General features: G+C 42.6%; 1 protein-coding gene across 1 annotated transcript in view; it reads left to right on the top strand.

Annotated features, from left to right (window-relative positions):
- Window positions 1–833: 833 nt before the first annotated feature.
- Window positions 834–24892, top strand: part of SLC24A3 (solute carrier family 24 member 3) — a 95577-nt gene continuing 71518 nt past the window's right edge. The window contains exon 1 of the mRNA XM_062571335.1: window positions 834–903. The gene's annotated coding sequence lies outside the window, so the exon portion shown is untranslated. The remainder of the gene's footprint in view (window positions 904–24892) is intronic.

The following is a 24892-nucleotide window of genomic DNA, read 5'->3' on the forward strand; positions in this document are numbered from 1 at the left end:
CTCAGACCAGGGAAAAGCAAGCCCAGCCAATGGGACCATGTCCTTTCTGCTAGACGAGCGAGCCTGGAAGTGCCCAGGCAGCACAGGCTCTGGGCCCTGCAATAAGACATGCTTTCCAGCGGTACTGATTGTAACTCCCTGTATTTATTTCATGACAGATCACAAATCCAGCCCCTACTTTCCTAACTAATGGTTTCTTGGTGGGCAGCTGGGTATTACAGTTGTTCTTATCGTTCAAGCAAAAATGGTGGCGGAGGAAGCCTGGGACACAGAGCTCAGCTGCTCATGGGCATAACATGCAGCATGCAGTCATGTGTGCAGCTCAGCACTGTATTGATAGGAGGCTCTGTGGTCAGTAAATCAAGTTCTTGTTTTTGCTTTTTAATATTTGTACCACCTGCTTTCCCCCCTGCTTTTACCCATGCACTATTAGATACAAAGCCCTAGGTTGTCCATTCTTGCTGAGTGTGACCTGCTCATTCTGCAATGCACCGTTTCCCCTTGAGAAAAGTGTAATGCTGCCTGCGTAGACTTTATCTGCAATTTTCAAGGTGTTTTTGCGATACATAACGCTATGGTTGCCATGGAAGCAAATTACACAGTGAACATTCACAGAAAGCCATATATGACAACAGGACGAGTGAAGCTAAATGAACACCATAAAGGAACAAAGCGCCTATGGCACAGGGTCGCAAAATTGTACTTGTTCTAAGATTGCGCCCTACAGAGAGAGTCAGATGGGGTTTTGGTTATATTACTTTACAGTATATGTTGCAGTTCTGAGTCACTTGATTAAGCATCTGGGCTTTTTTTTCCTTTTTTGCAGCTCTCCATGAATTCCCCAATGACATCTTTACGAACGAGGACAGAAGGCATGGAGCTGTCGTCCTGCATGTCCTTTGTGTAAGTTTTCTGACTTTGCATTTCTTTTCCTGTCAGTTTGGACTGGATACAATATGCTCACTCACAAGCTGATACTGCTTCTTATCCACTTGGCTTTCTCTTCTGGCATGGAAACTCAGTCATGGCTGAGAGCAAGGTTTAGTAATTAAATTGAATATAATGTTAATACTTCCTCCTTCATTTGTATATGTCCCTTTTAAAAGCTTTTAAAAGCTTGAACACAGACATATGTTGCACGTGAATAAACACCTGCAAGTTGTCCCGAATGGCTTTGCTGAGAACATTAGGCCATTTTGCAGCGCTGCCTGGGAAGCAGTGCCAGCCCTCACCTCTATGGTCCTCTCCCCTCCGCTGCTAGTGGCCACTTCACCTGACAGATGAGCTGGCTATGACTCAAGCTGTGGGAGCTGGACCTCTCGACTTGTATAGCAGAATGTCTCCTTTTCATAGCCAAGTTCAGTCCCCACAGGGGCAACCTGCATGGAGATATGTTTCTAGTCTTCATTTGAGAGATCAATAAAACCCAAGAAGCTCCACTGAAGAGCTTTGGGGCTCCATAGCCAAGGAAGGGATTTGCCTTCCAGCATTGCTGCAACAGGGATGATTTGAGAAGAGTGTTTCTGGGTCTGCGTGCTGGGGGAGAAGATGGCATGTGGAATATGTTGACCCTGTTACGGGGCAGTATGGAGTCTTGGCTGCCCACTTTTGCATGTGTCTTTTGGGAGAGAGCATCACATAAGTGCCCCCTGCTTGACTGCTGTCTCATTTATTTTTGGCTGTTTCACTTTGCTATGTTATACTTGGCCAGATGCAGAGCTTTGGGATATGCTAAGTTATACGACAGACCCCCACCCTAAATCAAATTCTCAAACAACAAACAACGATGGTTTTTATTTCAGTTTAAGACCCACAGGGCAAAGGACTCTTCCAAAAGTGATGTAAAAGTAGACATTATCTCAGTGAAAGAATGAGACTGAAATGCTAGCTTGTCTTGATAGACCTGGAAGGACACTGCAAACCTCATTTTTCCTGACAGGCACTATGCCTGTAGAACTGTGTACTGAGTTTGGTGTTTTTGTGTAATTGCCTTCAAAAATCAATTAAATCTTAAACTCTCAAACTGAAGACTACAGCTGTTTTAAAAACCTCATCATTTAAAATGGTTTGAAAACAAAGCTTGAAACAACAAACTTGTTTGAGACTCAGACAGGGCTTAACCTTTGCTTGAACTTATTGCATGCACAACACATGCATATGTTCCAAAATTTCCCCTATCCTTGTGGCACCCCTTATGCCATTGCTGTAAGGGAAAGACATTAATGAGAGTCTTTTGTTTAAAAGTTACTAGTATTAATTTTTTCAAAGTTTGGATCTCCAGAATTACCCTGACTAGTAAAGTTGCTAAAGTGAGTTCTTCCTGGATATCTTGAGGAAAACTGTAACTTCTCATTGATCAATGGCATGATGATCCTAGGTATTTTGGGGAAATTTTAGAGGACAGCTAGAAGGTGAGGAAGTTGCCTCCAAGTTCAGAAGCATGTCAGGAAGATTTTGATGGGTGCTATTTTTAGCAATTTTCCGGTATCCGAAAGCCACACAATTTTGAGGTTGGAGTTTTGTGATTGCTGCCCCAAATCTTCCATTTAACACCAGGGAGCGGGGTTACCAGAGATGGTGGCCATGGCCTCAGAGATATCCCTGCTCTGTGCTACACTTACATCAATAGAGAACTGGAAGCATTTTACTAGGGGGAGCAGGGAGGCTTTGCATAATCCCAGGGGTACAGGAGTTGGGACAATTAGAAAACAAACTAAAGGACCCACAAAATTTAATGAGGTTATTGAAATTCTGGAGCACTGGTAAAGCTCCTATCTGATGTCTCCCAGATTAAAGAGAATGTGAGAACCCAGTTCAAAAAGTTAATTCACCATGCACCTAACCTTTAATAACTAGCACAACTTAAGACAGTGGAGCTGCTCTTGGGTTTAATACTGAGTATGCACTAAAGTACTTTTCTGTACTGGATGCTTAAAAGCAAAACAGTGGGTTCCAGGGACTGAGTAAAAGTTAAAGCTACTCCAGTTGAATTTATGTAAGTTTAAGACTGGACTCTTAGTCCACTAGATGGGTAACTAGTGTTCAACAGCTTCAGTAGTCTTACAGAAAGAAGCATTTTCCTTCCAAATCCATTTCTCAACTTTTATTGAGCAGATGAAGACAATTCTTTTCTTTTTAATGTCTTTTTAATTTAAGAAGAACTGCTGAGGTGGTACTCCTCAAGGGGGAGCGGCATTCACAAGCAGCAGAGAAAATACCTTCTTCTAATGAATATTTTAAAACACCTTGTAATATTTAATCTGCTTAAATGAGCAGTCACTGTTAGCTATGTGTAATGATTCATGCTTTCTTTTTAAGTATAAATTAGATTGTTTCGCATGTTGTAATATGAGTGCTCTGTGTTATGATCTTTTACAGCTGACTACAATAATTTGAATAACATCACTACTGACTTTATCTGGCAATCTAAAGGCTTCCAAGTTTCCATGGGAGGGTTCAGGTTTGAGATGTTTTGGAAAGTGCACAAGGGACCTGGACCTGGGCTGGATTTTTAGTACCTACGCAAGAATACTCTCCAGAATTCATATAAGCTGTCCCTTGAAGTAGTGTCACACTTCAGCTAGTCATCCAGAATTTCTCTGCAGTCAGTAGAGAGAGAGAAAAAGAGAGAGAGACCTCCAGAGGATCTTCAGCTCCCTTAGCTTAGATATGGGGTGAAGGCTGCAGACTGGGTTTCTCCTGCCTGTCTCTGGTCAACTCTGTGGGTTCTCCCTATCCCCTACCACTTCCACACTAGTGAGGAATCAATGCTGTATTATCAGGGCTGCTTCTGCCCTGGCAGTAGCATAGGTTGCTCTTTGAAATGCTATGGCCTCTGTGCTTGGGCTGCAAGAACAGTGCTGCACCCTCAGGATCAAAGTATCTCGTTTTACATCTCTTACACATAGCTTGTGCTGATTCCTAGAGTAGTGCCATTTTCTAAATGACAAAATAACAGAGCTTGGAGATGCTGGCATTGCAGCAGTCATGTTTGAAAGAGGCATTGGCGGCAGTGTTCGTGGAATTGTGAGGGTCATTGACACTAGAACAAGTTGCCCAGCAAAGTTGTGGAATCTCCATCCTTGGAGATATTCAAAACTTAACTTGAGATAGTGCTAGACAACCTGCTTTAGCTGACCCTGCTTGAGCAGGGAGTTGGACTGGATGTTCTCCAGAGCTCCCTGCCAAACTCAATTATTCTGTGATTCTATAATTAAGACATGATCCTCAGTGACCTTATTCATAGAGAAATGTCTGTACATCACAGTCAACCTTTAGTCTGTTATTTCCTAACTTTTGCATGTTTAATTTTAAGAGTTCAGTCTTCTTTTACTGTTGTTGTAGTTGGAATATCATGTAATGCATTTTGTAGAATTTCAACAAGTGACTTAATGCTCATCTTGGCTGGTGCTTTTTTCCTTGCTTACGTCCTGAATGCTGATTATTTTCTGGTTAGTTTTTCTTGCAGTTGTAGAGCCCCTGAGCCCCAAACAGTTTTTGTGTGTTGACAAGAAAAAGTAACAGTTCATCATCTGTTAAATTCATGGAGCTATATTAGCAACTCTTAATCAGAAAGTGGTCAGATAATGTAGTCTTGAAAAATATTGGTAGGCAGTTTGCCCCCTTGTTACTCTGTTGTGGGTGATACAGCAAACTGTCAGGAGAGTTTTTAAGAAAGAGGTTAACTACATTTAGTTAAATTCATCTCTGCATTTGAAAAACTACTAGCATAGCCCAGTGTGGGCATTCTGGGCAAAATATATGCCTATAACAGCACTTTGCTCCCCTGTAAATTCATGTTCCGTAGATTTTAATATAAAAATATATTTTTAAAAAAATCTCTGAGAATTACAGGAATGAGTTTATACTGAGACTATTAAAAATGTGAGTTACTGAAATCATTCTTAATCTCTGTGGAATCCATGTCTCCAAATGTGTTTTTCCAGGCTATTTAAAATAGACAAGGCCTGAGCTATATATTTTTTTGTTATTACTAACAACGAAGTCATGCAGTCTTCTTTTACAGTTGACTACATGAATTATAAATTAGACTATTTTCCAGACTACCTTAGATTATGATTTGGTCTTCATAAGTGCTCTCAAAATAGTTTATTTTTCTACAATTCTGTCAATTTTGAATAAGCTGAACACACTTTAGCACAAATCAAAACAATTATCTGAAGACCGAAAATTCAAGATGAGCTGTCTACTTCAGAAAAAAAAAAGAAAGAAAAATCTGTTTTTAACAAGAACAAGATTTAAGCATCTGTTGTCCCAACAGTCATACCCAATTGCTTCCCCTCTAGCAAGCAGCAAGACAGATACTTCAGTTCATTGATGCTCTCTCATTCTGCATAGCAGCTTTATTGAGTATTAAAAGTGATATTTTCATTGTCTGTATATATTAAGAGATTATATTGTTAAATAAAATGACAAAAGGAAAAAAAAAGGCTAGACTCAACCATCAAACTTTAGTAATCTCCCTGGCAAGAGATGGGTCAAAGTAGGACATCCTAGACTCTGTGTAGTGACTGCGAGAGATGGCTAGTGAAATAATAGCCATAGAAATACTGAGTATTTCTTCAGGCAGAGCTGAAGGTGGTCAGTACTCTGGCTGCGCTGCTAGGCCTGAAAAGCCTTTGCAGATGTCTAGGGGAAGATGAAATATCCTGATTTCTGCAAGAAGCTGTGCTGCTTTCTGCACTCCATGGCTACAGAGAGGCTTGTTCTAAGTTTCATGTGCTCCAGGTCTGTGAGAAGGGCTGTTGCAAGCTAGACATGCTTCTAGAAAACTGCTGACCACAGTGTAAATCCTTGTTTATACACCATCCTGGCCATGGACTTCACTGTGGGGACAGCTGTTTCCTTCCTAGCTCTCTCATATGGGAAGCAAACCTTCCTTTTAACGAGCTAAGCTTTCCTAGTGGTAGAAAGTCATTTGAAGGTCTCCAATTATGTCCATCTTGGCCTTCCCCCACAAGAGAAGTCTGAGAAATGTAGCCTTATCTCCATAGACTGGAAAATGTGACATCTGTACCCAGCTAGAGATCCAGAATTGCCAGGATGGATGAGCCTCATGGGCTGTCCTATCCAGAAACCCACTGTAGAAAAATCTGGGGCAATCTCATCCTGATAAGCCACCATTACAGGACACATTGACCTAACAGTCTTTGCTGACGCTCAGCAGGCACACTTGGTGCACTTGCAGAGCATACTCCAGCCCTTGCTTTCCCAAGGTACTGGCCTCAACTGCGCTCACTATTTCTAATGCTGCTAGACTTCAGGGTAAAACCTCAGCTGTTGAGGGCTGTCAGATGGCCTACAGTTCTGTGACAGCTGACATCAGCTGAGAAGTTTCCCAATTTCTTTCTACCCTGAGCTGTAAACTTCTTGAAACCAAAGGAAAGCTCCCCCGAGCTTTAATGTCTCTGGCCCTGGTCCAGCCTGTTGGAAGGAATAGGAAGCAGAAATAGCAATGACAACTGCATTGCCTCCGCTTACAGTGGGATAACTGTTTTTAACTTAATGTTACCTAGGGAGAAAAGACAATTGTTGGCTTTTTCCAAGCTGCCTCTTTAGTCTCAATTGAAAGGGGTTGTCGTCCTATTGGGATGATAAATCCCTAATTTTATATTTTACCCTCCAGGCAATACAATTACCAAATGTCTGATCAAATCAGAGCATGTGTAGAAATGTAGTTTGTGGAGGGAGAAAAAAGGATATAATCACAGAATCATATTGCCTAAATTAAAATTTCTCTGCAGGTTTGAGAGAACTTGGCTGTAAAATCAAAGAGGTCTTTGTAATGGTAGGGAGAACAATGGAGTAATGATTAGCAGATCAGAAGAGCATTTTTCTCATGTTTATTGACCTCCCATTAAACTGTTTTTTACATTTTAGTAAAAATTTGCTCCCCTTCTCTCCCCTCTTTGCCCGTACCTTCATGTTAAGTTCTGAAAGACATCTGAAGTGTATTTAACAGAAGCCAGACAACCAGGACAAATGCTATAAACTAGGTATTTTGGAGAATGCAATGGACTACCTTTTAAGGGATTCCCAAGGCATCTTCTCCCTACTGTTTAATAAAAATGAAAATATAAAGACCTACACCGCAGCAAGTCCCACAGTGATGCTACCTGGAATTACTTAACATAATCTAATGCTCTCCAAAGGTGAAGGTAAATCCCTTTTTACAACCACCTTAAAAATCTAGAAAAAAAAATGAACTGGAACAGTTTGGCAGCAATTTTGGTCAGCAGAAATGTCAAAGTTAAAAACACTTCAATTTAAAAGAAAATGAGGGCACTAAAAACATACTACGGGTTTGGAACTAGAATGTGTAATTCCATCTAGGCACTTCTTTGGAGCTCATTAACTGATTGCTTTGCTGACATTAATTATTTTCATATTCTCTTCAAGAAGAGGGTGTGTTATTATATGCACTAACGTGCCCACTAATTCACTAATTTGGGATAATCAGTTCGGAGGGAAATTCTCAGAGACCAATGCTGTTAACTGCTATAGGATCAGTAACTGTCAGATCATCAGTCCGGCAACTTCCCAACATTTGAGAGCTTCATTATGCATCCTTAATGGCATTCTTGAGTGTAGGCCCATTTCAAGGTCTTCTCACAGCACCTTACTCCTTTTTAGCTTGTTCTCGAGCAGGCACCTGCTGGTACTCATGTAGAGCCCCAGGCCTAGCACAAGCTAATGGCTCAGCAGACTCTTACTTTGTAGAGCTGGGGGAAATGAGTCATTTTGCTGAGTGATTTGCAAGATTTTTGCTGACAGCAGAGGAAGGGGACTTTGGCTTTTACTATAGGTTTCCATGGAAGACCCCAATGGGATGGACGTTAGCTTTTCCCTTCCTGTCCTGCTACTGCTCTGCCTTCATTTGTCCTGTTCAGCGTTGATCCCAGTGAGCCTTAATCCCTGCCTCTTTCACAGTAGCATGTTAGTCCCCTCCTCCCAGCTTTCTCTGGGCATGTGCTGAGCATGGTGCTACCAGCTGACATGTAGGCTGCTGCCAAGATGAGGTCCCACCGTGTGGCCTGAGTACCGAGGGGGTGAGCTGGATCCGGAGAAGGGCAACCCACTGGCTTTCTTCTGTTGAGCAGACTGTGGCAATGAGATGCTCTGAAGGAAGAGCATCTTTGTTGAGAGGTCTTTCTCGGAGTTAAGTGAAGCTGTGGAAGCAGGGTGCACAAGCACCTGTCCTTTTTCCACATCAGCAAAGATTTTTAAGGAGCACAGCCCCCTCTCACTCTTTTTTTTTCTCTTTAAAGAGGGAAAGAAGGAAAAAGATGCATAGCCTTCAGCTCCATAATGAGGTGGAAGACAAGAAAAAGTTGTTTCCCTTTTCTTGTTATTAAGAGTTCTCTGTCTCTGGATATATATAACTACCTTAGGTTATAGATTCAGTAATACCTTTTTCAGCTATGCATGACTTTCAGAAATCTCTTTAAAAATATTACTGGATTTTTATGTTTACAAAAACTTGGCTGATACATATAGCCCAGACCTTGATACTTTAAAGTAATTGGCTTTTTTTTTCCTCTTTGAAATTCACTCATTTTCATTACAGCAGTTTGCCAGCATCTAGTAGTGTCAAGCACATGGACAGGGACACGAGCCTTGAATGGCTCAGAGATTGGTAAGGGGTAGGGATCTTTCCCCACAAAGCTTGCTTTCTTGAAGTCCAAGAGGGAGTCATCGTAAGGCATTAACATCTGTGTAATAGGTAAAGTATACCATATGTGGAGTGAATTGGTGGGTTTAGCCTGAATCTCAGACTAAAAATATTTCCAAAAAAGCCCATTTTCTTTGCATTGTAGAAGGAGGCGTTTTCATAAGGACTCAAAAGAATCTTTATAGTGGTAACATTCCTGTTCCCTTCCCTTAAACATGTTGTATGTGCATTTATTTTTAAGCCTACCCCAAATGCTGATGTTATTATAAGGCCAAATTAGATTTCCTCTGTGCTTGGTGTGTTTGATCTTCCATGTATGTGCTTTGCTTCGTAGTGTTAACCTTACTCCTGTTGCCTTATTGCGCTGGCTTGGGATCATATGGGACCTTTAAAGCTTAACAGTGTTTGGCCCTGGCTTGTGTTTGGATGAGAGGTGAGGTAATGGCCTTGATGATTCAGCTCCTCCTATTAAATCGCTGTTCATTTAATACTATAGCATGGTGTTACTGGAGGCCTTTTTTTTTTCCATGTTGACATAAAACCAAAAAACTTGGCTTGTGATCTTTAGCAACCTATGAGTCTTTTAGAAGAGTCAATGTGCATTAAGTGTAGCGCAGGAAAAACTCAGTTTGATTAATTCAGCTATGTCTACCCTGCCTGATCAGTTCTGCACTGGTTTCCTCTTCTCTAAAGCTATTTTGTACTGTTGCTGGTATGACCTGAGACATGTTTGAGTTTTTTTGTTTTGTTTTATTTTGTTTTGTTTTTACTGTAGAGGGACTGTAGTTCAGTTCATATTGTTAGGTGTAAGAAGTGATGTATAAATAAAATACTGTTTTGCTAGCCAAAACATTACTATAACTCTCCATTACCAGAACATCTCCAAAGGGATACCTAGATATAAAGCCTTTCCCATCTAAAGTCATAAATAATTAGACTGGATTCATGGTTTGGAGAGGAAAATTGGAGCATGGACGTTTTTTACAGTGACCAGAAAGCTTGAATGCCTTTTCTCTGGATTAACTGTTTGTGAATCTGGCATCTTTTTGCTCTTGAGGATTAAACCTATTATATCTCTTTCACACAAAGCCCAACTTTGGAAAGGTTGCTCTGGTGGTACAGAGAAGAGGGGAGGAAGGGAACCACACATTCATGGGCTGTTGAGTATCAATATGTCCATGAGGCACAGAGACCACAATGCTGCTCCTTCAAGGAGCTGTGTGAAATCTTTTGAGGATTTGGGCCCAAGGGACATACTGAAAGTCACATAGGAGGACTAATGGTCTGAAGAGGGAACTGAGGATTTCCCAGATCCCCTATCCGTGGCTGAGATCAGGCAGGTTGCCACTATTGATGGTGTCACTTGTCCCCAGGCACATCAAGCTCTTTAAGGGCTCATTGTGTCCAAGAACATTTTCAGCTTCTCCCTTGCTTGGAGGTTGGCAAATCTGGCCTACAGTCACAATGACACAGACTGCTTGCAGTGCCGTGCAGGCAGCTGGGGGTGGGACTGCCCACCAGCTTGGCTGAGACACCAGCAGAGATCACACGAATGCCTCCAAATGAACCTAAAAGTGAAGCCTGATAGGTTCATGTGAAGAGCCACTGCAGGTAGCCACTAGAGCAGTGCTAGCTCTAGTGCTACTAGAGCAGGCAGAGCTACCGTGGCAGCATTACAACTGGAGACTGGCAATCTCAAGCTGAGGCCTGATAACAAACAGGTAGGGGCCAACACACTCCTAAATCACTGCAGATGTTTCCAAAGGAATCATAAGGTCTTCTTACAAACCTGCATGCTCTTTCCCGCTATTTCTCACAATCATTTATATCCCTCACAGCTCTGGAAGTGCCTGGGACAAGATGTCCTGTCTGTCTGTCTGCAGTCGCTCCAGCAGGTGAGACAGAAGGAACCTTTATCCCTGGTAGAGCCTGAAAGAGCAGCTCTTAGCTTGCTCTTAGCCTCAGATAATTCTTTATTATAAAAGAGGTTATAAAGGAGGCTGAAGATGTCAGAGACCTCTTGATAGTACTGCAAAGTGATATGTTGACTTTTCTAGTAGAAGAAAGGAAATAATTAAAACGATCGCTGTTTTTCAGGTAGATGTTCAGGAGTTTCCAGTGCAGGGGGGAGCTTCTCACAGTTCAATTAATGCTGGACTTTTATTTAACACGCAGCAGGAAACTCCTAGCCAAGGTAAAAGACCCGAGCAATTCACTCTCTCCCACAAGAAAAAAAACGTTTGGCTACTCCACAGCGCTTCTTCCACTGTATTTCTGAGACTGTAAGGGCATTTTCCTGGAGTCATTACCGTTTTTCACCAGAGGCAAACAGTTTGCTTTTTATGTCTGTAGCTGCAAGCTGCAGTAAATTACCTGTAACAGAGACTCTCCGTCTTTGCATCTTGGAGGAGATCATTTTCAAAGGAAGCATTGATCTTTAACAAATTCGTTTCTAGCAATCTGAAAATTAGGGCTGCATTGGCACATCCATAACTGTAAGGGGTATGACAAATTCTTAGGCTGGCATTTTGAGGTGCTGATTGCAGGAACTGTGACTGTTTGGCCTCTTTGAAAATCGGCCTTTATAATATTGACAGGAACTATTGATTTCTAGATTCTGCCTCAAGTCTGGTTTCTACAGAAAATTTTGCCGCTGCTTTGCTTTACAGCAGAAGTAGGCTGACTGAAATCGGTGAAAAGAGTGCAAAAGTTAAACCCATATAGGAAGTCAAAAATTTAGGGACTCACTCTTTAGCTGGTGATCCACAGACAAACTTTTAAGTGGAAATTAGTTAACAGTGTGAAAGAGAGTAAGTTGTTCAGCCTGAAAGCAGTGTGCTTTTAATAAAGAAAAATCATGAAAATCCTCTCAAAATATTTTAGATCCTTCTCTGAATGCACTAACCACATTATAGAACTTGCCATTTTGCTTTATGCAAACGCGGTGGGTTTAGGTGACTATATAGAAGGTGTTACAATTTGTTGGATATGTTTTCTCATGGCTAATATCTTGAAGGCTTTCCTTCAAAGGAGGCTGTATGGTCAGTGGTGCAAATTTTCATTGCCATCAGTGGATTTTGCTTTGGTTTGCTTGGTTGAAGCAAAAATCCTGTAAGATCTGATAATGCAGCTACAGAGGACAAATGAAAGTACAGCTACAGAAGTAATTCCATAGCAGCAAGCCATATCTGCAAAGGAAAATGCAGATTTTGAGTTAAAAGGGGAGCTCATATATAATAAACATCATTATTTTTTTAAATAGGCACAAATATAACTATCTCAGTAGGGAAAACTGTGGCTGATGCAGTATTTCAGTGAATTAGTCTGTTAATGAACATAACGCTGTTCTCATGTATACAGATATAAATCCAGAATAATTTCATGGATGAGAACAATTTTATGTTGATGGAAAATTAGTTGTTAGTGAATATCAGCACAATATATGTCAGTCTGAATTTAAACTGTTACTCCAGTCTGCCATTTTCCTTTCCTTATACCTGAGATGAGTGCTCTTTCCAGCAGCTTGTATGAGTCCATAAGACTCAAATAAATTCCCTGTGGAATTGAGCCTTTTCTTTTTTGGTCCAGATACGCTTTGGAAAAAAATGCAGGAGCCGCAGCTGGTTCAGCAGGTCATGCTTGAGGCTGGTGCGAGGGGCGGTAGCTGTTCCCCGTCTGGATCCCGTTTGAATCACAGCTGTGTTACTCCAGCTTTGCATCAGCAAGGCTCTTGTGACCGGCGGTGGAGCGTGCTCAGAGATTCTCGTTCATTTTACCGTGCAGACTTTATTCTGGGAAATTAGGAAAATGGCCTGAAATGATCATGTTCAGTCATCCTGCAAGTCACGAGCTTCGTTTGCTTGTGGGGGAGCACTGGTAGGAGGCAGCAAGGACCTCCACTTGCTGGGTGTACGTGAGTGAGGATGTTGTAGCTCCTCAATGCAGGCTGGTACGCAGAGGTGGGGGATACTGCTCGTGCCGCATCACTTGCAAAGCAAGCAGCTGGCAGGCATTTGTTTTTGCGAGATGGTAACTAATAAAATATGCCAGTGGGTGGAAACCGGTCTGATTAAACCTCAAATTCGGGAGGTTCTTACCCAGCAGGCTAATGCAGCTGCATGGCCCGGTCTGCATGGGCAGGCTGCAGGCGTCCTGGTGCCACGCGCTTCCCGTGCAGGTGCTCCGCCGCGAGGGGGAAGGCAGGTTTCCTAGTACTCCTGCACTCTCTGCAGACGTGTGCAGCCAGCTCACGGCTGAGCCCTTTGCAGCTGACTCGTCTTAGTAGCAGTCAACCTCAGGGCAACAGCCAGTTCAGGAAGACTTGGGGAATGCAACGCGATAACTTTGGTGAATGAGCAGAAAGGCTTAGTCTTTAATGATGTAGCTAACGAATGTGCCTCTTTGTGTAATAAATAATGCATCTCTGCATGTACGTTTGCATTGGTTTGAAGTGGGGTATCTCGGTGTGCTGTATCAAGGTACTTCTAGAGTATAACATAGATGATTTCTCCTGTTTCAAGAATATCTTCCCTCTTGGCAACTAAATATGTGGAATGTCTCAGTTGTCTAGCATGCCATTCAAGCCCCCTGATTTTTGCACAACGGGTACTCTGAATGCATGCATGCAAATTCATCTTTTAGCCATGCTCCGGTCTTGCAGCAGGTCTTTGAGGCTGTTTTTACCTACTAGGTGATTTTCCCTGGGGGAAACCCAAAGCTTGAGCTCCGCGAGCAGAGTCAAAATGTTGCTCTGCTTCTGCTCTTTTGTATTAGAAGCCATTCCTTTAGCCAGGGCCAATGTTATTCCATTTTTAAGTAATCTCTATATCTTTAGCCAAATTCATCCTAAATTGAGTCTGGACATTAGATTACGGGAAAAATATATCAAGAATTCTTGTGCAGTTCTTAGGTTTTAATAGACAAGCTGCTGAAAAAATGTGAAAAATAAAATAGCTCTTTATAAAAGCCAAGGCTGTATAAGCTGTGCTGGTTATTTCATGAAGAGTAATGTGATATGGAGTAGATATCCCAAAACTAAGATGCAGGGGTGAATATCTTCAAATTGTGGAGCCTTTAACTGATGAGAAGGGATTTGCAAGTAGACAGGTAAGTCTGAATCTGATTTTCATAGGAGTGGGACCTATACCTAATGCTGCCAGTTGTGCATTACATCAGAAAAACATACTCAGTTCATTACTTGACTTAAATACTGCTCCAGGCTGGAAATCTACCCAGTACATATTGGGTAAAGCAGAGAGGGAACAGTGTAGATGCAGGCAGTGGCTATTCATGCTTGTTATGAAGTTCGCTCATATCCAGAGCTGTTCCAGCCGGGTAGGGAGGGTTGGATAATTACGCTAGTAGAGCCTGGTGCTTCAGTGAGAAGATGACTTGGCACGTGGCTGAGGGACCTTGCAGGCAGCCAGGGCTGATGGGAGCTGGATGGATGAGGCTCAGCTGCTGAGGAAGGCACAAGCTTTCCCTACCCCTCACTCATCCTGGGGCTCTTTCTCCCAATCTATACGTCTTCTGATGCTCCCTTTCAGCCTTTCCCTGAGCAGCTGCTCAGGCTTGGAGGAGCGCTCTCTAAACATCTGCTGAACTATCTTGTTACTCCCTCCCTAAGCCATCCTCTGCCACAGTGCCTAGAATAAATTTGGCATTGATCAAAGGAGAGTCAGGATGGCTCTGTGTCATGCTGACCAAAGCTTTCCTGTTTCCTTTTGCTCCCTCTGTCTTTATCTACCTGGTGTCTTCTGTCTTTGAACTGTAAGCTCCTTTTTAATTCTATTTTCTATTTGTTTTCTGGTCCACACCTATGCAAGGCACAGTAGAACTGGGTCTCCTGGCTTGGGGCTGGTGCAGCTTGGTACTGTGGCAAATGCAAATAACAAAAAGAAAAGTGATGATGTGAACACCTGTGAGGTTTCTTCCTTAAGTTAAATGTCTAACAGCTGAACACTGTAAGATGAATGTATTTCTCATCCATTTAAGCCTCTGCTAGCTGTTTCTCATGTTTCCTGGCAGTTTGTGGAATAAACACTGTTGCCTGCTGGTGCCTAGGAAAAGAGTGCAGCTCGGTATCTTGACTTGAAGTGAAATCTGGCCCCCTTAAAGTCACTGAAGATGTTTTTGATTCATTTCTAGCAGGACAACAATCTTTTGTTCCTCTCTGTTTTGCTTGGGTGCCTTTTCTTCCTCTCCAGCTCTGCCACTTGCCATGCAATGCTCCTTGGTGCTGGTTCTGTCCTGGGCACCAGCAGCCCCGGGTCGGGAGCAGCAAGGACATGGGGAGGGGAGGGGAGATCAAATTCGCCAAGTCCAGAAGGCATGGTAGAACTCTGCCTTTGCTGGCACCTTTTCTCGCTCGCCCACGGCCAGTAAAACTGGTGCTGAAAAGGGAATGGGCAAGAGCCGCAGTAGAATTAGTTGCCAAGAGATTGTTCCCAGGAGCCCAAAAGCTGGAGCTGCTGGGAGCCAGAGGAGTTTGGAGGAACTCGGTGAACATCTGTATGTTCAACTTCAGCTAGTGATGAGCCAAACCCAACTTCTACCAGCCTTCCTTACCCCCCAGCACAGCACTCAGTGAAGCTGGAGTTTCTCCAGCAACTGCCTTGCAAAGAGGGTTGCTGGCTTCCCATAATCCGCTGCTCAGCAAGGTAGGCTCTTCTCTGCTCATTGGAGAACTTTCAGGAATATATTCAAAGTATTCCTGTCTGCTGCTGGCTGTGCCTCAGTTTCTGTATGTGTCTGCCCTTGATTAAGTAAAAACTTGGAATAATAAGAAACTGCAGTTGCCTTCGTAGAGGAGCACAGAACTGAAAAATTCTTGATTTTCCAGGCTAGGCCTGGCATGCAAAGTGACGAGGGTTGTGTGTAAGGCAGACAAGCAGGCACACCTTAGAGATAACAGACTATGTCTTCCTTTCCTGTGTGTGTTGCTGTGTTTGTCTTTTGGGAAGAAAACATGCTATGGGAATTACCAACTCCTACAGCATTGGAACAGTCTTTTGGTAAAGGTCTTTCTCTAGATCAATAAAACAAGTTTTAATCTGAGAATCAGACTGGTTCAGTAAAGTCAGAGGGTTACTTGGCAAACCTTGTAGATTAGCATTTATGCTCTGAACAAGACAACATGCATTTCAAGTAAGATATTTAATTTCCTTTGATATAGAGATTGCAGTTACTTCTCTGAAGCTTCTTTGTTGGGAGCATTATTTTAAAATCATTCCTAATGTATGTAATCTTTTTATGCAGGACTATTATATTTACATAATTTTTATGCCCTTTTGGGGAGGAAAAGTGCCTGTTGAGTAAGTTGCCTGTTCAAAAACTTCCATATCTTCACTTAGAACTGAATGTAACTAAATGATGATTGAGCTGAGACTTTTTTTCTTGTGTGTGCTGTCAATCACATTGTTCCTTATTGCCATCACCTCCTTCACACTCCAGCTCTGCCCATAGCACACTCACCTTCTTCCAGTGGTCAGTGCAGTAACATGGAAATCTTGGGATGCAGTGAAATGTAGCTTATTTACCTACGTGTGGGTGCTAGGACATGGATTATACTTGCCGTTCCTGTTTGCATTGCAGACAGCCTAAACCCACCTCTCACATCATTTGAACACTCATGTAAAAGGATTTCCCTTAACTTAAGCTGGCGGGCATCTTCAACATGATGTCTCTCCAGCCTGATTGCTAACCTGGTGAGCACAGCATGAAATATAGTAACCTGGTGTGATCTGAAAAAGTGATGAGAATGTACAGGAGGCAAAGTCTGTGTGTGCACAGCACGTGTTGAGACAGCTGCCGCAATGATCTCATTTTGCTTTGGAGTGTGTGCTTTTTTGGTTTTCTCTTCTCCCCATCCCCATTGGTTACCCCCCTTCGGGAGAACTAGGCTGCTGAAACAGCAGCAGATTGCGGGGATCCCAACCAGGCATGTGATACCCTGTGGTCTGTGACTATAGATATGTGAAATACAGAGAATTCATTCAATTTACAGGGATGATGATGTACAGATTAGTGTTCTTGAAAGATGATGACTTGACCTGCTGCAGATTAATATGATTAGCAGATCAAAAAATCCAGGCTGGAGTTGGGCACCCACTGTCCTTTGCATTTCAATGGGATCTGGCCACGTTGCGAGCTTGGGCTGCTTCTGCACACTCTGCTGTAGTGCGTGACGGTTGTGAGCTGTTCCCTTTCTTTATTGTTGGTCATATTGTTGCTTGTTCATATTGTGTCAGCAGCTGGTGCTCCCCGTGCAGGATCACAGTCCCTATTGCACCAGCCAGAATTGCAGAGCTGAGATTTTGCTTAAATTTGTGGTCCTTTGGACCATTTTGCAATGTAAGAGTTTCATAAAGTGTGAGTTGCATTTATTCATGCTTTATAAGGAGTGACATAGCACAGAAAGATGCTTTTGATTCATTGAAATACATTAAGCTACTGTTGAAAGAGACATTGATTCTTCAAGATGGTGTCAGAATCACCCACTATGGTGAAATTCCTCTCTCTCTTCCTGAAAAAAAAAAAATCTTGAATTATTTTTCAGTAGGCAAAGTTTGCTTCACAGAGATTTTTCACAGACATTATTGCAGGCTTTTTGCAGTAGGCTATGATTAAATTTTGGAAAATTGAAAACAGTTTTTCTGAGTTTAGGGGATTTAAACTTAAAATTAAAAATGAGAACAAAAACCCAGAGACTATTTTTATTGCTATTTTTCCCCCAGAAAAATTTCTCTAATCTACTCCCATCACCTGAGCTTCAGAAGTAAACCTCAAAGGCAAGCAGAGCAGAATGATCTGCTAGTGATGTAGTAATAACTCTATGGTTCATAAGCATAGGAGCTTGCATCTGGAGGGCAAGACATGTTCATCAGTGTAGTGTAGACAAACACATAGTTTTGTCCATGCCATGAAAACCTGAACAACAAAGGCAAACTCATAGACTGAAAGCAATTTTTTCGCCTTTCCTGGTCCTCTTCTGACCTTGGATAACAAGACAACACCCAAGGAGAACATAGTTATGACAAACCAAAATCATTCTAAGCCTGGAACTGTGGCAAAGCAAGAGCGGTTGGAAAGCAAATACAGCTTCTTGCCTTCCTTGGGAATTTCTTAGGCTATGAAAAGAAAGGAAAAAGACAGGAGGAACTGATTTTTTTTAAAAATAGTTTATGTTTATAATGGAGCCTGGAAGAGGATTTCCACAGGAGCTGGCGCGTTCCTCTGCTAGCATACTCCGTGTGACCCATTCAGCAAGATATAGTTGACAGAGCAGTCAGCTGCCTCTGGTGGGACATCTGTGGCTGAGCAGAGACAATGTGAAGACTTTCCAAAATCGTGGCAGTATGGAGTAGACAGTCTAAAATCTGGCAGAGAGATGGAGCATCCTACTGCCACTATTTTACTTTTATGGATGAAGACAGGATATGGAGACTGAATCTCCAGGTCCCCCTTTCCTGGGAAAAGGAGCCTTTATAAGGAAGGGCTCCTGGTAAAGTTAAGAGTTGTATGTGCAGGGATACAGAAAAGGACATGAACGGTGGTTTGAATGTCAGTAGCCTATTTTCTGCACAAAAGGTTAATGATTTTCTTACCTCTAGCTTGTATCACAAGACAGTGGTTAACGTATTTCCTCTCCTGCACCAGAGTCGGCTTGGCTCTGGCCACTGTTGCACAGGAGATCCTGACCTTTCTGAGGTAGGCAGGTGTGATCCGTAACTCTTCAGGGACCCTCTGAAAAACAGCTAGCGCTATGAGAAACCCTGGCAGGACATGTCTGTAACCCTAAAGGGAAAACAGGTTTGAAATAGGTCCCTACTCTCTTCCACGCGGAGGAGATGGTATTCAGGAAGGGTGGCCTCACATGTGGGCTGGACCCTTGCCTCAGGGAGTATCAGGTGTCTTGGCAAGGTTTCATCAGGACTCTTCTGGAGCTTATCTAATGTTTAAGGAGTTATGAGTGTAGCTTTCTTTTCTATCTGTTTCAGTCTATAAAACTGTGCAGTTCTATCATTTAATAACTGTATTACCATAAATGAAAGCAGAAGAGCAGTAAGTCTTTAATTTTATCTTCTAATGATGCTTTCCTGTTGAAAGGGGTTTCAGGCTAGTTCACAAAACACAAGTTATTCCCTTCTTATGCTACATAAAACTGGGGATATAAACCTCACCAGCACATGATAATGCTGCAGCTTCACAGCTGCGCGTGTTGGGTTGGGAGTTAGTATAGCAGAGCATCAATATGGAAGTGGCATTGTCTAGTGGCAGGCAGGAATGACGCTGTAACTCAGGCTCACCAAATACTGGGGACTTCAAGGGTCATCTCTGTGCTCATCTGGAAAAACATTCAGGCAAGGAAAGTTGAGCAAATCTGAAACATGAGTTCAGTAGAACAAAATGTGAATGGTTTTTTGTTGAGGAATTCTCCAAAAACTTGGATCAGTGGTGGCTTCCAAAGGGGGAGGAAATCTCAGGTATAGAGCAGCAGCTCCAGCCTGTCCCAGATGAGGCTGTCTAGCCATTTGTGTGGGATCACTCCAGCTGGTACAGCGACAGAAACAATTGGAGTTGAAACTGAAAAACAGAGGCTGGAGGCAGGAAAGCAGAAGTTGTAGGTAGACCAAGCAGTTGCCAGCGGAGTGGCTGAGGTGTTTAAGATTGGCTATTTGGAAGTGAAGGAGTAGGAGAAAGAAGCTGAAGTGGGAAAGGAAACAAGAACTGCTTTGGGGGGGTATGACACAGCAACTACCCTGCCAGCTGCGCTGTCTCTTTTTGCACATGTTGGAAGTTTGAATTACAACTCATTTATTAACAAAAAAAAAAAAAAAAAAAAAGATTTGGTATGAAAGTTTCTCATAACTGTGGAAAATACACTGAGAAATGCCAATTTTACCAAAGTGAAGAAGCTATGAATGGTGTGCAAATATCTAAATACTGCTATATGAAGAAAAAACAAGGGAAGGAGGTGACCAATACCTACCTATCTAGCATGTTCTGCAGCATATGAAACAAGCCAGAAAGGGTATAGGTTGAGAAGGGACACCGATGGTCTTGGGAAAGGCTTGGTCTTCAACAAAGCAGCCACGGGGGCTTACTGTATGGGAAGTTTACCTGCTAAGCTAACCTTGTTTAGGCAAAGCTCAAGCAGGCCTGATCTCAGCCTCAGGAGCTAGAGCTGGGAGGTAAATGGGATCCACAGTATGGAGAAAGGCTGTGAGGACATAAGCCACACAGGTCCTGTTCCTCATCACTCAAACACAGTAGCAAAGCCATGTTCTCCACCAGTTGATTCCTTGAAATGTCACCAGTTGCTTAGTCTTTGAAGCCTGAATGACCTAATCTGGTTTTGGGCGTTGTCACTGGTTTCCCACTTAGCAATGCCACGCTATACCTCTATTTCACCTTCCCACCTTTGTCTACTTGTCCGCATAAGACATGATCTTCCAGGTGGCTGCTTAGCTCCAGATTTGCTTTGGGGCCTGCTACTGCCCCGTAAACCCATTTAGGAGCCATTTTAACTTGCCTGTTACGAGTGTTGCACCCAAGTAGATGTCCTTCAATACCAGAATGCAGGGAAGATTGAAAGTGCCACTTACTATGATGTAGCTTGCAACTCCAGTGAATAACACGAGCTGAGAGAAGTGACCAAGATTTATAGAAAACTGCAATTTTATAACCCCATATACAACTTTTTGATTGATTTCATTTCCATCTAAATTAAGATAACCTTAAAAAGTAGAGGAAAATAATGATCTTTCTGCTATTTGTCCTCCCTTTTTACCGATATGAATGTGAAGAGAAATTGTATGACTCTTTTATTGGATGAGTTATCAGACTTACTGAGATTGCTTCCACAGACCAACCCATTTTATAATTGGAGTTATGTGAATTCTCACATAACAAATAGGTGATTCATTTCTTGCTTATCACCAACATTTCTCTTCTAGTGTTTTTTTGCTTCCTTTCTGGAATAAAAGGCCGTGTTTTGGAGATGTCCCTGTTTGTCTTTTTCTTTCCCAACTAGCTTCATTAGCATTTCTGCAGTAACATACATCAGGCAAGGAATTATTATAAACAATAATAAATATTTAAAGATAGAAAAAGCAGCTCCAAAAGTTCCTCAGAAAACCTCCATGGTACTGAACATTTTTCAGTGATCCCAAGAGCAGGCCGTGATCCCACAAAGACCTATGTGAGTGCTTAGTTGACTTTGCTTACCTAATCTTTCCAAGTTCAGCAGTGTGTGCCTTTGGTTGACACCCCATGCTCAGGCAAAACTCTCGATGAGGTCTAATTCCTGTAGAAGGACTCATCCCACTGCAATACCTTGACAGTATTTAGAAATTAATAACAGATGAAGCTGTGGCTGCAAGACCATCAGCATGTGGCACTTGCATTGGCGTTGTGCACACTCGTCACGTTACCAGCTGGTCTAGAAAATCCTGCAAATGCCACAGCTATGGATGCTCCTTTGATGCAGACGCACAAGGAATTTGAAACTCAGCTTCCATTACGAAACAGTTGTGTTTCTTGCCTTTTTCCATATTTTGAAAATGTTACCCCCTTGCTGAGCTGACACTTGTCTCTGACTCTTCCTGGTGACCCACGTTGTTGACATCTACAGTTCTCTTCTCCCCACTGCGGCCATCTCGGAGCTTAGTCTGAAGTCCACAGAAGGCCTTGCTAGGGCTGCTTTGGCTTGGGGAGAAGACCTAGTATCAGTTCATGACTAGACTGGGGATGAAAACACTTCCCACTAAGGTATCTTTTTACAGCCTCTGCAGATCCTTCCCCTCCAGAATTCCTCTGAGGACCTGGGGTGGTTGACTTTGGGATAAGGAGCAGCTGTGGTGTTTTACTAGACTTCAGAAGTGACCTATCTTGGCTGGTTGGAGCTAGGATCATAACCAAAAGGAACTTTGTGGGAAAAGTGCACAAGCAGGAGTCACAAAGGGTGAATCACCAGCCTCAGGATGAGCAGGGAGGGGGATGTGCAGATATCTGAGCAGAAATAGCTATGAGAAGCCAGCTTTGCTTTTGCAGAGGGGGCACTCGTCATTCCCTCAACTGTGCTTTTATTGGGCTCCTGGAGATCAGAGCTTTTAAGAAATGAAAACTGAAATATGAACTTCTTGGGATTCTCAGTGAATCAAGCAACTTGAGTTTGCTGTTGTGCCAGAAGCTGCTAGCCCTACTGTGTGATAAAGCAGCGTATGTGCAAATAGACAGAAAGGTCCCTAAAAAATGTTAAGGCACTGGAGTTGGGATAGCTGCAAATGTTTATAGTAGAAGAATGGTTTAAGATGTGGTTGGCATTCAAAGTAGCTCTATAAAGCAACGGGATTTTGAATATTTGTTGCAAATTAAAGCAGACTTTATATTCTGGTCTCTTAGCGACAGAATTTGTGTGATTTTGTTTGCATTTCATCAGTTATGTAGAAGAAAAGCTTCTAAACAATGAATTTCTATCAAGATGGTAATTACATCATGTTGGACATATTTATATCAAAATAGTTCAGAATTTAAATAAAGATTCTTGAACAAAGTCCCATCCAAAAATTCCATTTCCAGGTAGGAAGCATAATCCTTGCATCTGAGTATTCTTTTTAATTAATCTAAAACAGTGGTCCAATTAATGAGTGTTGTGGCAGCTCCAAAATTTCTTCTAAATATAATAAACCTGCACCTTATAAATACAGGCAAGGATTACTATTCCCATCATAAGAGTGAAGATGGAAGAAGTGGAATTAAGAAACTCAGTCAGAGATCCGGGCACCTTGCCATCATACACTAGAAGGTTTCTAGGAATTGAATTGCACTTAGCTGTGCAAAATCTGTTCTTATCTCCAGGGCCATTGCTGGATGCCTGGAAGATGGGCAGGATTCACGTCAGCCCACAGGGACCCAGCAGCAGGCAGGTTTCATACCTCCCTGAGCCCTAGCAGTGAAAGCTAGGCATGTCCTCTGCTCTATGGCAGCCAGGTGGTGAGGGGAATGCATCTCCCTGTGGGTGCTACTAAAAAGGGGGCTATACCCTTCTTAACTGCTTTTTTCTTTTTCTGAAAAAAAAATTTTCTTAGGCTCCTGCAGGATGTGTGTTAATGGCCAGATGCTGTAGGAGTGGGTGAAAGAGGGAGACAAGTCCCAGTGAGTTGCTCTGAACAAGTCCACTTGTCAGCTCCCTCCCTCTGCTTTAGCAATTTCCTAGTTTTATTGTTTTTTTTCCCTTATTCCTTGTCCATACAGGCTATTTGGTGTCGGGTGTCCATACTGGCACTTCTCAGTGCACCAGGGATTTCTTTTCTGCTAGAAGGTTTATCAAGCACTCAAGCCACAGACAGGGTGGGACAGAACCGAGGAGCTGCCCGTAAGCCTGTAAGGGCTTGCAGAGCTCACATGGGGCAGAGCACAGCGGATGAGCATTTGACTCTATAAGAGGAAATGCAAAATGCCCACCATTTTGGGATGAAAGATGTTTCTGCATGCTCACCTGTGTTAGTGGCATGTGTGTGAGGCTACATGGTAGAGTCCCAGGACACAGATGAATTGGGGAAAGCATAAATACGAGAAGGAGCTTGGCTGGGGCATTGCAAGGAGTGTGTTGTGGCCAAGGACGCAGAGGAAGAGCCTCACCCACAAGGGCTGTTGATAAGGAAAAAGCAAGGGTATCTGTCTGTCACCTCCATTTCATACCCTATCTCTCCAAGCTGAACTTGCCTACAGGAAACAACTTGCATCCCAACGTGGCTTCTTGGTTCCTGGCACAGAGCCTGCTAAACCATTCCTAAGTGTGTTCAAGTCTGTTCCATAGATATATATATATTTTCCTCTGTACTACTGGTAAAAATAATGTGATAGTGGTACATGACAGATTTTTTTTTTTTAATGAGCTATCTCCGAACTCTAAAAGAATTCTGTCTGTCATTGAGAGTGGAAAGACAAATAATCTTGCGGTACCTGTCAGTGATAATGTGGAAAAAAAAAAAGGAGTTAAAGCACACACATGTGCTCTTTTGGTCCAGGTGCCCAAGTTACTTCTTTCTAGGACTCTTTACTTGCAGATGAAGTGCAGCTAGTTTTACATGTGAGAAGCTCTATCTTTTATAAAAACATATACACCAAAATATTACTAACATATCAGGGAGACGTACATTTGCACCATAAGGGAGGAAAAATCAAGTCAGATGAGGGCTATAAACTCGTGGCAAGAGGGAAAGACGGATGATGTTTGAGGAGGGCAATGCTTGCTGCCCACGGTGCAGACCTGTTGGTGCTGTCCGGTTGGCTATAAAACTTGTAGGGCCAGCTCTTCTCCCTGCAGCGTGTCCTTAGGGTGGTGTGGAGAAGGCTACCCTGTTTTGGGGCATGCCCTCTGCCACCCTCCTCCTCTGGCTCTCAGTATTTCAGGTTCCTTTGCCACAGGTCTAAGTTTGTGCACAGTGGTGGGAAGTCTTCAGTGGCAGCTGTAGTGTGGATGGCCTTGGTTACACCTGCCCTAGTAAGGTAAACTGGGCCAGGACATGGCCTCAAGCCTTGCTGTGATTGTCCACACCATTTAGCACGTTCTTTGGCATGGTTTTTGCCTATGCCAACTCAAATTTTCCCAAACATGAGTCAAGGCACAGGACAAGGATCATTCCCACTGGGCAGCATGGATAAGGCTACCCTTTTTTGGGGAGAGAGAGAACTTAGCTGCATGGACACAACCCAAGCTGCAGCATTTGCACACAGGATCAGAGAACAGGACTTGACATATTCTTTTTACTAATATGGAAATAACATTCTGGATTAAATGTTTATTCCTTGAAACAGAAGATTTGACTCATTAGGTCTCCTTTCAAATCCTATATTTCTCCTTGGCTTTCAGTCATTTGGAAGTGTTTCTCTTACGAAGTTTAGAAGAATTATCAGTGAGATCCCACATGGCATGGCAGGACTCTCTAATTTTTTTCAAAGTGCTGGCATTTCAAATATTGCTCCTCCAGAGTCCAGATTTTCAGAGAATGCAATCATGAAAAAAACCTTGCACTTTGCAACTGGGGAAAAAAAGAAATAAGGCAAAAATATTAAGTGTTTTTCAGCAACATCCAGAGAATTTAAAAAAAGAAAAGAATCATCTGTATAATGATGATAAAATTCTGGCAGCCTGTAATAGCTTGCAGGAACTTTTGAATAAATACTTCATGATCT

This window comes from Rhea pennata, chromosome 3 (genome assembly GCF_028389875.1).
Source record: "Rhea pennata isolate bPtePen1 chromosome 3, bPtePen1.pri, whole genome shotgun sequence".
NCBI lineage: Eukaryota > Metazoa > Chordata > Aves > Rheiformes > Rheidae > Rhea > Rhea pennata.